Genomic DNA, 12,978 nt, shown 5'->3' with positions numbered 1-12,978 from the left:
GACCAGATTCTTCTCTAAACAAGACTTCTGTGATCTTTAATGATTCCCTTTTCTCCAGTGTTCTGGATTTCCTGTTTGCAGAGTAGAGCCATTATCACACTGAGGAGGGAGTAATTTATCGTTAACCCGGCACTCTGAAACCAGATTGGCATCTTTGGTTTAGTGTAGTCAAATGTGTCATCATGTGCCTAAAATCTAACTGATCTGAGGTTTCTGGGATGACTTTCCAGGACTTAATTTGGAGAAAGAATTCCTGACCAATCAGTGAACTTTTTTTGATCTTTATACATTTTATAGACATTTTAACTGACACATTCTACGCTGAATTTATGCCTTTTTTTAAGCTGAATTTATTTCTAAGTAAATGACTGAAATTCCTGCTTTATCAATGTGGCATTACCATTAAAAGAAGCTCTTTCATTTTTACGCATGCCTTTCAGCAGTGTTCCTAACCCATTTTAAGATCTTTGATCCCAATCAATTTAGCTTTCAAGGGGCTAATCTCCTTCTCAAGTTTTAAACACTTTTTAAAAAGACAGTTAAGGAAAAAAATAAACTTACGTGAAAAAGTGTTTTTTCCTTGCTAATCCACCCATGGAGGTCAGTCTTCTACACACTAGCCTTGAAACTATAATTGCGAAACTGTCACCTACCAATAAAAAGTTTCCCCGGAGTCCCTGCACTTTTTTTCGTTCCCTGGTTTAGAGCACGCTGTTCTTTCCAAAGTTTTTGGTTCTCTGGGTTTCTCTGGCTGGAGATGAGAGTCACAGAGTGGGGCTAAACATTCAACTTTGGACTGCAGATGGGAAGAAAGGGCTAGAGCAGGAGAGGAAGGTTTACTGGCCACTGTCCGGATTGACCTAGAGGGATGTCACGCAACCCAACAGGATGGCTTGGCTGGCCGTCTAGAAAGTGGAGCGTGGTGGTGTGGGCTCAGCCAGGCGCACACTCCAGTCCCCGAAGCAGGGAGGTGTTGTTTACTCATCCTTTGCTTATCTAACTTTTCGATGAGCAGCTAATTTAGTCTTAAGGAGGGATATCAAGATAGGTCTGAGAAGGTTGTTCCTATATTCAAAGTTACCATACTTTGTAATCGTGGCTCTGCTTAAAACGTGTGCATTCGGGAAGTAGTGTTAAGCCTTGGTTGTCCAAAAACCTGTCTTATCCACATGATCACATTCCTAAGGTCACCTGTAAGAGGCTGAGGAGGAAGGTCATTAGAAACTGGAGTCTCAGCCCACATTGCCCCTGGGTGACAAGTCATTTAACCTCTTTTTTTTTTTTTTAACAAGTCATTTAATCTCTTAAAGTGTCCCATTTACTCGTGTGCTATAGTTCTTCAGAGTTATTGAGAGAGTAGAAAGAGGCAACACTGTGGCTTTGCAGCCAGAATGTCCTGTGTTCGAATCCCCATTTTACTATTGGCAGGAGCGGGTTCCTGCCTCTGGGCCAGTAGTTTACTCTTCCTGCTTCCCATTTTCTTTGATGTTGAAATGTAGGTGACAAGCAATAATTTATTAGGAACTTACTGTGAGCCAGCATGCTGTATACTGGAGTTTGGCAAGGTAATGAGGATATGCATACGGTGCCTTTGTACAGGTGGATGTTCACTTAATATTTATTGTCATTTCTTGAATTTTGATAAAGCATGAGGTTTTACTTATTTTAAAAGGACATACGTGGGGCGCCTGGGTGGCTCGGTTGGTTGGGCGTCTGACTTCGGCTCAGGTCACAATCTCGCGGTCATGAGTTCGAGCCCCGCGTCGGGCTCTGTGCTGACTGCTCAGAGCCTGGAGCCTGCTTCGGATTCTGTGTCTCCCTCTCTCTCTGACCCTCCCCCATTCATGCTCTGTCTCTCTCTGTCTCAAAAATAAATAAATGTTAAAAAAAAAAAATTAAAAAAAAAAAGGACATACGTGAACATAGAAAAGCTTCGATACGCTTCATCCTGGCTAAGTTTGCTATTCGACTGTTATAGTGATAAAATAAAAAACACAGTGCCAGGATTTGAGCTAAGTGTTAGGTTATGAATTCCCAAAGTTTTCTTTTCTCTTTCTGTTCAAAATACTGAGTTTCTTCTCTTCAAAAGACAGTTATCCCTCTGAACTCTGCTTCCTGCAAAGTCATGAGTTTGAGTGGGGAGGGGTTCCCAGAAGGTGGAGCCAAGTGTGGGAGTAGGGTGAAAGGGATAATCCAGAAAGACAGTGAGTATCTGTGGTAAAGGCGCAGAGGGACCCAAAAATATAACTGTCGTGAGCTGTCGGCCTTTAAGGGCCCAGGCAGGAAGGGGAGGACCTCCCTGATCAGAAGACAGAGCACTGGGGTCAGGAGGGTTCCCAGCTAGAGTTCAGAGAGGCTTCTGGGTGCAGAGGGAGCTCTTAGGATACCCAGTTGGTTCCAGTGTCATAATATGATTAGCAAACACCATGAGGTTAAATTTAAACGTGTTTTCTTTAATGAACCACAGGCTAGTTATTACCTTTCTGCTTCAGGCATTTCAAACAATTGCTTCTTGAAATTTTAATGCTTAGTTCTGCATTATCTACCAAAATACCTCTCTTTTTTTTCTTTGCTAAAGAGAATTCAGTTGAAAGCTTTTATATTTGCTGTGAGTTCAATAGTAAAACAGTGGATAAGAGAATACAGGACAAGGGAGCAACATGTTTTCGCGTTTCCCTTGGCTGTGGAATTTTAGTGTTTAACTTTTATTAAACTTTGATTTTTATTTTATTTATACCCTACCTTGTTCAAGAAAGGATTTAAGACAACTAACAGGAATGAATAAATAAAAGGGCATAAGAGTTTAAAAGGGGGGCCCACTGGGAGAAAGACCGTCGGGAACACTGCCGCTTTATCATCAGAGTTATCAAGGTCCCTTTTTCCCTTGAAGGAGCTCGGAGCTTGGAGCCTCCTCCAAGTTCAGAGCCTGATGGCCGGCTCCCGTTTGGCTCTTGTACCGTTAGAACCATATCTGCATGTGACGAGTGCACAGTGTTCCCTCCCTCGTTTGGAGGAGCCAGAACATTCTTCAGTGGTAAAATGCCAGCAGACATCAACCACAAGAAGTCTGCGTGAGTGGGCAGGATTTAACAGATGGACACGGAGAGAGCAAGTGGAAGGTCAGGCTTTTAGGGAAAAATAAGCCAAGCTCTTGATGCAAAGACAGGATCCGAACCATCACTTCTGACCCAGAAAGGAACTGGAGCTCATTTTTCTAAGACGCTGGCCTTTATTTCCTGTTGTGTCTCAAGGGCACCAAAACCGCATATGGACATGACCAGGAAGAGAAATGAGCACCAAATTGTACAGCGGTCAGAAAAATCTCCCCTCAGCCCTTGGAATGACCTCTGGTCAGGAATCAAACTTTCTGCTCCACTGGCTCCTTTGTCCTCACGTTCCGTTGTCTGTAGAGGTGGGCTTGGAGGAAAGCCCCTCCCCCCGCCCCCGCCCCATGAACCTTGAAGGTGACCAGGGGCTTGCCTTTTTCTTTGTTAGTATGTAGACTTCTGTCATTACTGATCGCCTATTCTGTTTTTGAGTTTATATTGCCATCTTGGGGGGGAATGAGTTGTGTAGATTTTGTAAGTGTTTTCCTTCTGTGTAAGACAACTTAGGTCTTGGAGTTACTTGATCAACCCCCTGTTTAACTTTTCTGACTTATTCGTGATTCTGTTGTCTCTCTCTGAAGCCCACCTTCCCGAAGTAGCATCTAAGATGGTTGTCGGAGGTTGACTTTTCAAAATCCCATGACAGGGGCGCCTGGGTGGCTCAGTCGGTTGAGCGTCCAACTTCAACTCAGGTCACGATCTCACAGTCGGTGAGTTCGAGCCCCGCGTCGGGCTCTGGGCTGATGGCTCAGAGCCTGGAGCCTGTTTCTGATTCTGTGTCTCCCTCTCTCTCTGCCCCTCCCCTGTTCATGCTCTGTCTCTCTCTGTCCCAAAAATGAATAAACGTTGAAAAAAAAAAATTAAAAAAAAAAAAAAAGTATATTTTGGGGGCGCCTGGGTGGCGCAGTCGGTTAAGCGTCTGACTTCAGCCAGGTCACGATCTCGCGGTCTGTGAGTTCGAGCCCCGCGTCGGGCTCTGGGCTGATGGCTCAGAGCCTGGAGCCTGTTTCCGATTCTGTGTCTCCCTCTCTCTCTGCCCCTCCCCCGTTCATGCTCTGTCTCTCTCTGTCCCAAAAATAAATAAACGTCAAAAAAAAAAATTAAAAAAAAAAATCAAAATCCCATGACATGGACTGTATCCACCTGCCCCCTGTGCTCTACAAAGCTGTGGCCATGTTCAGGGGTTCAAGAGAAGGACAGTTGAGGCCACTGAGCCCAGCACCTTCCATGGAAAGCCCCTGTGCACATTTGTCGGTGATGATTTGAAAAGGCAGAGACGGTGGTGGGGCTTCGAAAGATGAAGTCCTTGAACTCAGATTTGAGTTTGACTTTGTAGCAGCCTTATCTGGGGCAAGCCGGTTAGCCTCTCTGAGCCTCTCTCTTCACCCATAAACTCCAGACAATAATTTCGCTGTCCTAGGGCTTTGGGGGAAATTAAGCAAGAATGCGTGTAGGTGCTCGGCATAGTCACGGGCATGTTATTATGTAAAGTAAATGTCCGTATGTTGTTATTAGTATCGTGAGCATAAAAGTTAACACTGAATGTGCTTATTGATTTGTCAGAGTTCCTCACACAGTTTGGATGAGCCCGCTGTGTGATTGATGTTTTGTAAATACCTGTCCCCTCTCTGCAGCTTTTCACTCTCATGAACCACAGTGTGGTCCCGGCCAGGGTGCACGGGCTCTTACTCTCTAGCCAGCTTTTGGGTCAGGGGTCCAAGGTCAGGGAAACTCCTTCTCCACCTCAGATCACACTTTTAAATCTTTCTGATCCTCGTTGTGTTTACCTCCTTCTAAATGGAGGTCCCAATACCAATCTCAAGGTGTTCTGTGAGTATTTTTTTTTTATGTTTATTTATTTTTGAGAGAGAGAGAGACTGCGAATGAGGGAGGGGCAGAGAGTGGGGGACAGAGGATCTGAAGTGGGGTCTGTACTGACAGCAGCAAGTCCAATCGATGCGGGGCTCGAACTCTCAAACGGTGAGATCATGACCTGAGCCAAAGCCGGTCACCCAATCGACTGAGTCACCCAGGCGCCCCAAGGTGTTCTGTGAGTATTAAAGCACCAAATGAGGAAATACCAGTGGGAGTGTTTTGTGCAAGTGTGTGTGTGCACCACGTGTGTGCCTGTGTGCCACCTTGAAGTCCCCTTCGGCTTTGGCTCCTCTGATGCTCCCTTTGTCCTCCTTTCTTACCTTGCCAGGTGCTCATTCTGCGTCCTGAGAATTCCCCCAGGTTTGGGCCTCGTGAACTTGGCTCTTTTTAAAATCTCTTGCTTCTCCTGCATCTCTGTGGGCCTTCTGGGCTGTACATGGTGGTCAGATTCACCTTCCCCCCCCCAGCCCGATGCTTCCAATTTCTCCCCAGCCCATGCATCTGAGCCAGAACTCCTGGAGTGCTTTTTGGTCTGTTTCTCCTTACGGTATTGAGCCCCTTTTAATTGTCCGACAAACGCATTCAGCTCATAAAGCCTCCCCTTGACCCCCTGCCAACTCTGATCCTTCATTTCCACTCTGACTTCTGGGCTCCCAACCAACCCTCTAACCTCAACCCTGTGGTTCTGCTGCACTTTTCCTTAGGTCTCTCTGATTTTGATTTTTGTCAGTTCTAGTCAGACTGTACCAAATTGATGTCAACAAACAGTACCAATCGCATTATTTCCCTGCCCAGAAACCTTTCATGACCTCCCATTGTTTATCGGGTCAGGGTCAAACTCTCGGCTCCGTTTTAAAGCACCTTATAAATTAGATGTTTTATGTTTTTTTGCCTACCGTATGGTGATGTTCTGCTTTTCTCCACTGCAGAGTAAGCGTCATGTGGTTAGGGACCACAGCTGTCTGATTCCCCGTTATATCCCTTTGGACAGTGTGGGTATATGATAAGTACCTACCAATGGTTACTGAATGAGCGAGCAAGTGGGTGGATGTCCAAGTTCATTTCCTGCCAGCCTCCTGCTTATACTTCTTAGCTCTTGTCAGTTTGGTCAGTGTTCTGTCTCTGTCCCCAACACTGGCCTGTTCGTCAGGATGTTCTTTTCCTCTGAAATGCCCCAGCCCGTCCTAGATACCAAAGCAAATCATAGTCTACCTTTTTGCATTCCCATTTGGGTCCCTCCACCTCCATGAAGTTTTCTTCGCATTCTCACTGCCCCGAACTTATTCCCCCCCCCCCCCCCCCCGCTAATGTTAGCATTTCTGTCTTGTATCGTTTAGTTAAATCCACACGTGTTTGGTTTTTTTAGGGGAAGCACACATCCACATGCACACCTAGTTTGTAAGCTCCTTAATATATTTCTGTTGTACCTCCTGTGGTACTTAGGACAGGGCTGGCACTCGATCAGTGGACTGACTCGAAGAGGTCAGTAGTTACTAACATCGTATTCACGTGTCTAGACGCGTTTTACTTTGTGGAAAACCTGTGTCGAAGATCACATTGCGGTTTTGGCAACAAACCGCTCTAGAGGAATTTATGGGAAGGAGTTTATCAGTTATCAGCTTGGCATTTCTAAATTTTCACTTATAAGAACTGTTCAAAGTCAGATGCAGGAGGAAGAGAGCAAATTGAAATGCAGGCCTTGGAGCTCGCTCCCTGCGGAGACGACTGGGTAGCAGGCCGGGAGAGGAACGAGGGCTTGTCCTGCTGGGCTGGTGCTTTTTCACCTGGGAGACACCCTGTTCCTCTTCTGTTTATTGCAGGGGGAACCGGTTACTTCTTTCCTATCTCTTGCACTGGCGTCAGTGATGATATTGGTAAAAGTAAATACATTTCAGACGGATTCGATGGTAGTTTCTTTTGTCAGAGCTCAGTTTTCAGGATGGACAACACGGGTTTAGTCTCGCTTGAGATCCTGTTCTGCTTGAGACGCTCTTGTCAAGGTGGGTCAGGCGGAATGAGTCTGCACCCCGCCTGAGATTGAGGGTGAGTCCGCCTGCACCGTTGGAGTCTTGCTGTTTGCGGATGGACCCCAGCTTATTTCCAGACCCTCCAGATGAAAATGTGGAAGGCTGTGTTGAGCGGGGCAAATGACAGTAGAAGATGGCAGGACTGCGTGTGAGCGTGGTTTTACCGTGTGGAGTTTCGCACTACGTAGCGGGAACCTTTGCAAAATGAAGTAGGAAAGTTTTCCAAGTCCGGTGTAGTGCTTTGGTGAGGACATGACTTGGTCTCCTCAGTGACACCAAGTGATCTGGAACAGCCCTCCTCCGTGAAGCAGCTCTTACTCAGCACAGAGAACCCAGACTCTCTTGGTGTCACTTAGCTCTGAAATCTGCTTTTTCCTTTAAGTTGCATGAGCACCAAGTATCATAAAAAAATTACAGGTTTTATTAGCTGATGCAGTTGATTTCAATCAGATTGTCATGGAACATATGGACAATAATGAATCTTCAATTGTGGTAATTAGGCAAACTTCCCAAAATCCGATAGCACATAGTTTGTGGAGACTTCCTTCCGGAAATACAGCAACATAGATGCAGCCTGGAGGTTTGGGCTGGAAAGTATAGGCTTCAGCAACTAAAGACCTAGTGGCTTTCCTTTTCCTAAAATGAACGTGGTGAGGTGTCAGTTGCCGCTTACGTGCTTCAAAGTATTGAATTAAATCTTGTCATTGCGTTAGTTTCAAGTGCTGCACCCCATTTATCGGTTCTTTGCTTGCCGGCCAGGACTACGCTTCTGGTCCCCTAGTGGTTGAGCGAGGCCCTGTGACTAGTTCTAGCCAGTGATATGAGTGGAAGTGATGTGGGTCCTGCTCAGGCTGAGGGGTTTAAATGCTGGTGTGAGAGCCAGAGAGTCTCTGTCTCTTGCCCTTCCCTCTGCCTTAGAGACTGGCAGTGGTTCGGGGGCACCAAAGTGGCTCAGTCGGTTAAGCGTCCGACTCTTGGTTTCAGCTCAGGTCGTGATCTCGTTGTTCATGGGTTTGAGCCCTGCGTTGGCATTCTCTCTCTCTCCCTCTCTGCCCCTCCTGCACATGAGTGTGCACTCTCTCTCTCTCCCTCTCTCTCTCTCTCGGAATAAATAAATAAACTTAAAAAAGAAGAAATTAAAGCTCAATTAATAAAATATAAAAGGAGACATAAAGTGTACTAGTATTTCAGTAAGGCACAGGAAGACTGAAGGATTTCAAAATAGCTATGTATTGAAAAATCATGAAATTACAGAGATACAGACATCACAGCAGATAAAATGAAAAATATCTAGTAACTACACAGTGAAATAACTGAGAGCCAGTTGAATGAATCTCTGAAATCTCTTATATTTGTGCTGTAAAACTACCACCTTAGAAATTACTAGCAAACACAATACACAAGTACACATTTTGTTAACCATCAAAACAGTGATGTCATCGCATATCATTTGGCCTTAAGTAAATTCCACTGTACGCATGACACGGTGAGAAAAAGGCAAGCGGTGGCTTAGTTTTATTGAAACTAGTTTTCAGACCCCCAGGGGGCCCCACGCCACACCCCGAGAACCGCTGCCCTCCCCGATCACGACCGATACGGTCTCCGTTCAGACATCCGGGTGTTCCTCACCCATTTCCACTTACTTCGTTAAATGAAAATAGAAAACAGAAGCAGAGTGGCAGTATGCTCTTTGAGTGTGTGCATCACATTGATTCCAGAGATGGTCTTCCCTAGACTTTGGGTAGGTGGGGGTAGTGGTAGCTTCTTCAGTGGCTTCATTATTCAACGGAAGCAAATAGGATGAAACTGGAGTCCGAGACTTTTCTGAGGATGATGCCACAGCAGAGATCAGAAGAGAGACAATGTATAGGTTTGGTTTTGTAAAAGTGGAGAACTTCTGTGTTTGCTAAAGACAAAAAACCAAAACCTAAAAAAAAAACAACCCATAACACAATTTAAAAACTCAAAAGGAGTATACAGTATATTTATTTGATCAACAATTCATCTATTTCCAATGTATATAAAGAACTCTTGGAAGTTAAGCAAAACAAAAAAAAAAAAGGGATAAATGCCCCAATAGGAACACAAAACAAAGGAAACAAATAGGTTATTTCATAAAAGAAGAAATCTAAAATGCAAATAAATACATGGAAAAATGTCCACCCTCAATAGTAAACAAACGTGCAATTTTTTTAATGTTTATTTTTGAGAGAGAGAGCAAGTGGGGGAGGAGCAGAGAGAACGGGAGATAGAGGATCTGAAGCAGGCTCTGTGCTGCCAGCAGAGAGCCCAACACAGGACTCGAACTCCTGAACCACGAGACCATGACCTGAGCCGAAGTTGGATGCTTAACTGACTGAGCCACCCAGGTCCCCCCCCCTTTTTTAATGTAAACAAACATGTAATTTAAAACAGGGTACCCGTTTTTGTCTGCCAGATGGACAAAGATTGTTTCCTTTCTTACGGTAACATTCAGTGCTGATATGCTGGGTCTGCTGGCCCCGCCCCCAGCCAGAAGACGTGACGTTTATTCCCTGGAGAAATTGAACCAGGAAAGCTTCAGAGCCTAGACCTAGACGCAGTGGAGGGCGAGAGTGGCACCCTTACAAAAGCAGGGAATACATGAGCGATTGTATCCCGCGTGGTGAGACTTACAGCTTTTCCCATTTGTTCTCTGTGCTCTTTCCCGAAGAAACTAACCTATCAAAAAGAAAACACTGCCAAGTGAAACTTCCCTTCCTGGTCCTCTCCCAGCCATTCCACAGAGAGGCTCATCAGATGACAAGGCCTATTCACATAGGGCTTCCAAATACTTTCTTAGTATCTTACTGTCACATATACATTGATATTAAGGAACCATCAAATATTTGAAGAAATGCTCCAGTCTGAAATTCTAAGATCATGCTGACAGAGAAGAGAATGAAGGAAGCAGTGCGGCGAGTTTGAAAACTAGATGGTCTTCAGAGAGATAAGGCGTTACGTGTAAGAAATAAGAACAAGGTAATACTTTTAAAAGAAATATATACAAATGAAGAAACTCTTGGAACTTAAAAGTAAGATAGAAGTTTAAACTCTATAGAGGGCTGGAAGATGGGGAAATCTCCATGAAAGTAAAATTTAAAACTTAGAAGACCAACTCTTAGGCAGTAAAAAGGGGAAGACAGTATTAAACAATTATTATCAGAAAGATTCTCAGAACCAAAAAGTATGAGACTCTAGATGGAAAGGGCCAATGAAGTAACTAGCACCGTGGGTGGAAGAGAAAAGACCTGTGCTGAGGGTAATCATAGGCTAAAGAGAGCATCCGAAAAGTTTCCAACTAGATCACAAAGTATTGGAAATTGGAATGACATTAACCTATCTCGGCAGTGGTGCTGTAAACTAGAAGACAATGAAACAATACAGTAAGAGTTCTGAGGGAAAAAATATTTCTGGGCAAGAATTCTATCCTCAGCTCACTACTTATCAAATATAAAGGCAGAATATAAGAACATTTTGGGGTGCCTGGCTGGTTCAGTCAGTAGAGCGTGCAACTCTTGATCTCAAGGCTCTGAGTTCAAGCCCCATGATGGGTGTAGCTTACTTTAAAAAAAACTTTTTTTGGGGCGCCTGGGTGGCGCAGTCGGTTAAGCGTCCGACTTCAGCCAGGTCACGATCTCGCGGTCCGCGGGTTCGAGCCCCGCGTCAGGCTCTGGGCTGATGGCTCAGAGCCTGGAGCCTGTTTCCGATTCTGTGTCTCCCTCTCTCTCTGCCCCTCCCCCGTTCATGCTCTGTCTCTCTCTGTCCCAAAAATAAATAAACGTTAAAAAAAAAAAAAAATTTAAAAAAAAACTTTTTTTAATTTTTTAATGTTTATTTATTATTGAGAGACAGAGTGTGAGCAGGGGAGGGGTAGAGAAAGGAGGAGACACAGAATCTGAAATAGGCTCCAGGCTCTGAGCCATCAGCACAGAGCCCCGACGCGGGGCTCGAACTCACAGACTGCGAGATCATGACCTGAGCCGAAGTCAGTTGCCTAACCAACTGAGCCACCCAGGCGCCCCTCCAAAAAAAATTTTTTGAGATCTGCAAAGTCTAAAATATTTTTCCTCCTAGCCAACCTTTGTAAAGGAAACTACTGGAGGTTGAGCTTTACTAAAATAAAGAAGAAAACCAGGAAAGAGAAAGGTTGTAGGATACAGAACAGAAGAGACTGACTCAGGAAGATACCCTGGAGGATGGTGACAGGAAATCCTAGGATGAAGTTTGTCTAGCAGGCCTAACATTGGACACAATGCAGAGATCTCTGGGAGGGATACCTCTTAGGAAAAAAGAAAAACTTGGACTTGGTAAACTGTTTTGTATTTTTGTAGTGAAAAGAGTATTAGAAGTCTCTACTTGTAAGTGCTTTACTGTGAGGAGTTGGAGAAGAATCTGTGATAGATACCTAGAAAGCTAAAGCAAATGGAAAAAAGTTAGGCAGTTATTAACTCCAGGAAAAATTAAAAGTAGTTCAGGAAAAGAAATAACAATCACAGTATCTGGTTCATTCAGCTTTGAGCTATATTTTCATAGTCATAATAAAAATTAAATTAAGTTTCAGGGTACCTGGGTGGCTCAGTGAGTTCAATGTCTTGATTTTGGCTCAGGTCATTATCTCATGGTTGTGAGGCCTAGCCCCAGGTCAGGCTCCTCGCTGGGTGTGGAGCCTGCTTGAGATTCATTCTCTCTCTCTCTCTCTCTCTCTCTCTCTCTCCCCCTCTCTCCCTCTCTCCCTCTCTCCCTCCCCCACTTACATGCCTGTGGACTCTCTCTCAAAATTAAAAAAAATTGAAATGATGTGGAAAATACTTAAAGACCAATAAAAGTCACAAAAACAAAACCTCATAAAGACCTTTAAACAGAAAAAAAAAGACAAAATTATAGAAAAACAAATATTTTGTCTATAATTTTCTTTTTTCTTTTATTTTTAAAAGTTTATTTATTTCGAGAGAGAGAGTGCATGTGAGCAGGGGAGGGGCAAAAAGAGAGGGAGTGAGAGGATCCCAAGCAGACTCTGCACTGTCAGCGCAAACACAACGCAGGACTCAGACTTAGGAACCGTGATCATGACCTGAACTGAAACCAGGAGCTGGACACTTAACTGACTGCGCCACCCACGTGCCCCTATTTTTATTTTTATTTTTTTAGGTTGTTTTTTGTTTTTTGTTTTTTGTTTTTTTCAAGTAAGCTGTATGTGGAGCTCAAACTCAGCCCCTAGATCAGGAGTCACACTTGCCACCAGCTGAGCCAGCCGGGTGCTATGTTCTTTTCATTTTATCCATGATGAGTATGTATACTTTTCTAATAAGAATAAAGGTTTTTTAAAGGTAATTCAACTGGGAAAAACCTAGCACTTGACTCATTTCTTTAGCCTATTTTGACCAGAAGAATTGATGGCCATTTTTATCTCTATGCTGATGACAAAGCTTTTGTTCATATTTTTGAAATTGGTGTTTATTTTGCTTCATATCCTCACCCAGACTTAATATTCTCAGTCTTTGTCATTTTAGATATTCTCACGGTTGTGTAGTGATACCTACTTTTGTTTGTAATTTGCACTTCCGTAATGACTAATAATATTGAATGTCTTTTCATGTACTTTTTAGCCATTACTGTATCACCTTTGGTTGAAGTTTCTGTTTAAATCTTTTACTCATTATTTTATTGGGTTTTCTTCTTTAGTTGTAAGAGCTCTTTGTATATTCTGGATACGAGTCTATTGAATACATGTTTTACAAATATTTTTCTTTTATTCTGACAGGAAATCTTTTTTATCTTTTTTTTTAATTTTTTTTTTTAATGTTTATTTATTTTTGAGACAGAGAGAGAGACAGAGCATGAACGGGGGAGGGTCAGAGAGAGGGAGACACAGAATCCGAAGCAGGCTCCAGGCTCCGAGCTGTTGGCACAGAGCCCGACGCGGGGCTCGAACTCACGGACCGCGAGAT

General features: G+C 43.9%; 1 protein-coding gene across 1 annotated transcript in view; it reads left to right on the top strand.

The window, feature by feature from the left end:
- Positions 1–12,978, top strand: part of DNAJC11 (DnaJ heat shock protein family (Hsp40) member C11) — a 71,730-nt gene that overhangs the window by 2,661 nt on the left and 56,091 nt on the right. The window lies entirely within an intron of this gene.

This window comes from Leopardus geoffroyi, chromosome C1 (genome assembly GCF_018350155.1).
Source record: "Leopardus geoffroyi isolate Oge1 chromosome C1, O.geoffroyi_Oge1_pat1.0, whole genome shotgun sequence".
NCBI classification, from domain to species: Eukaryota; Metazoa; Chordata; class Mammalia; order Carnivora; family Felidae; genus Leopardus; species Leopardus geoffroyi.
Note: the sequence above shows the minus strand (reverse complement) of the source record. Positions and strands in the feature narration are given on the sequence as shown.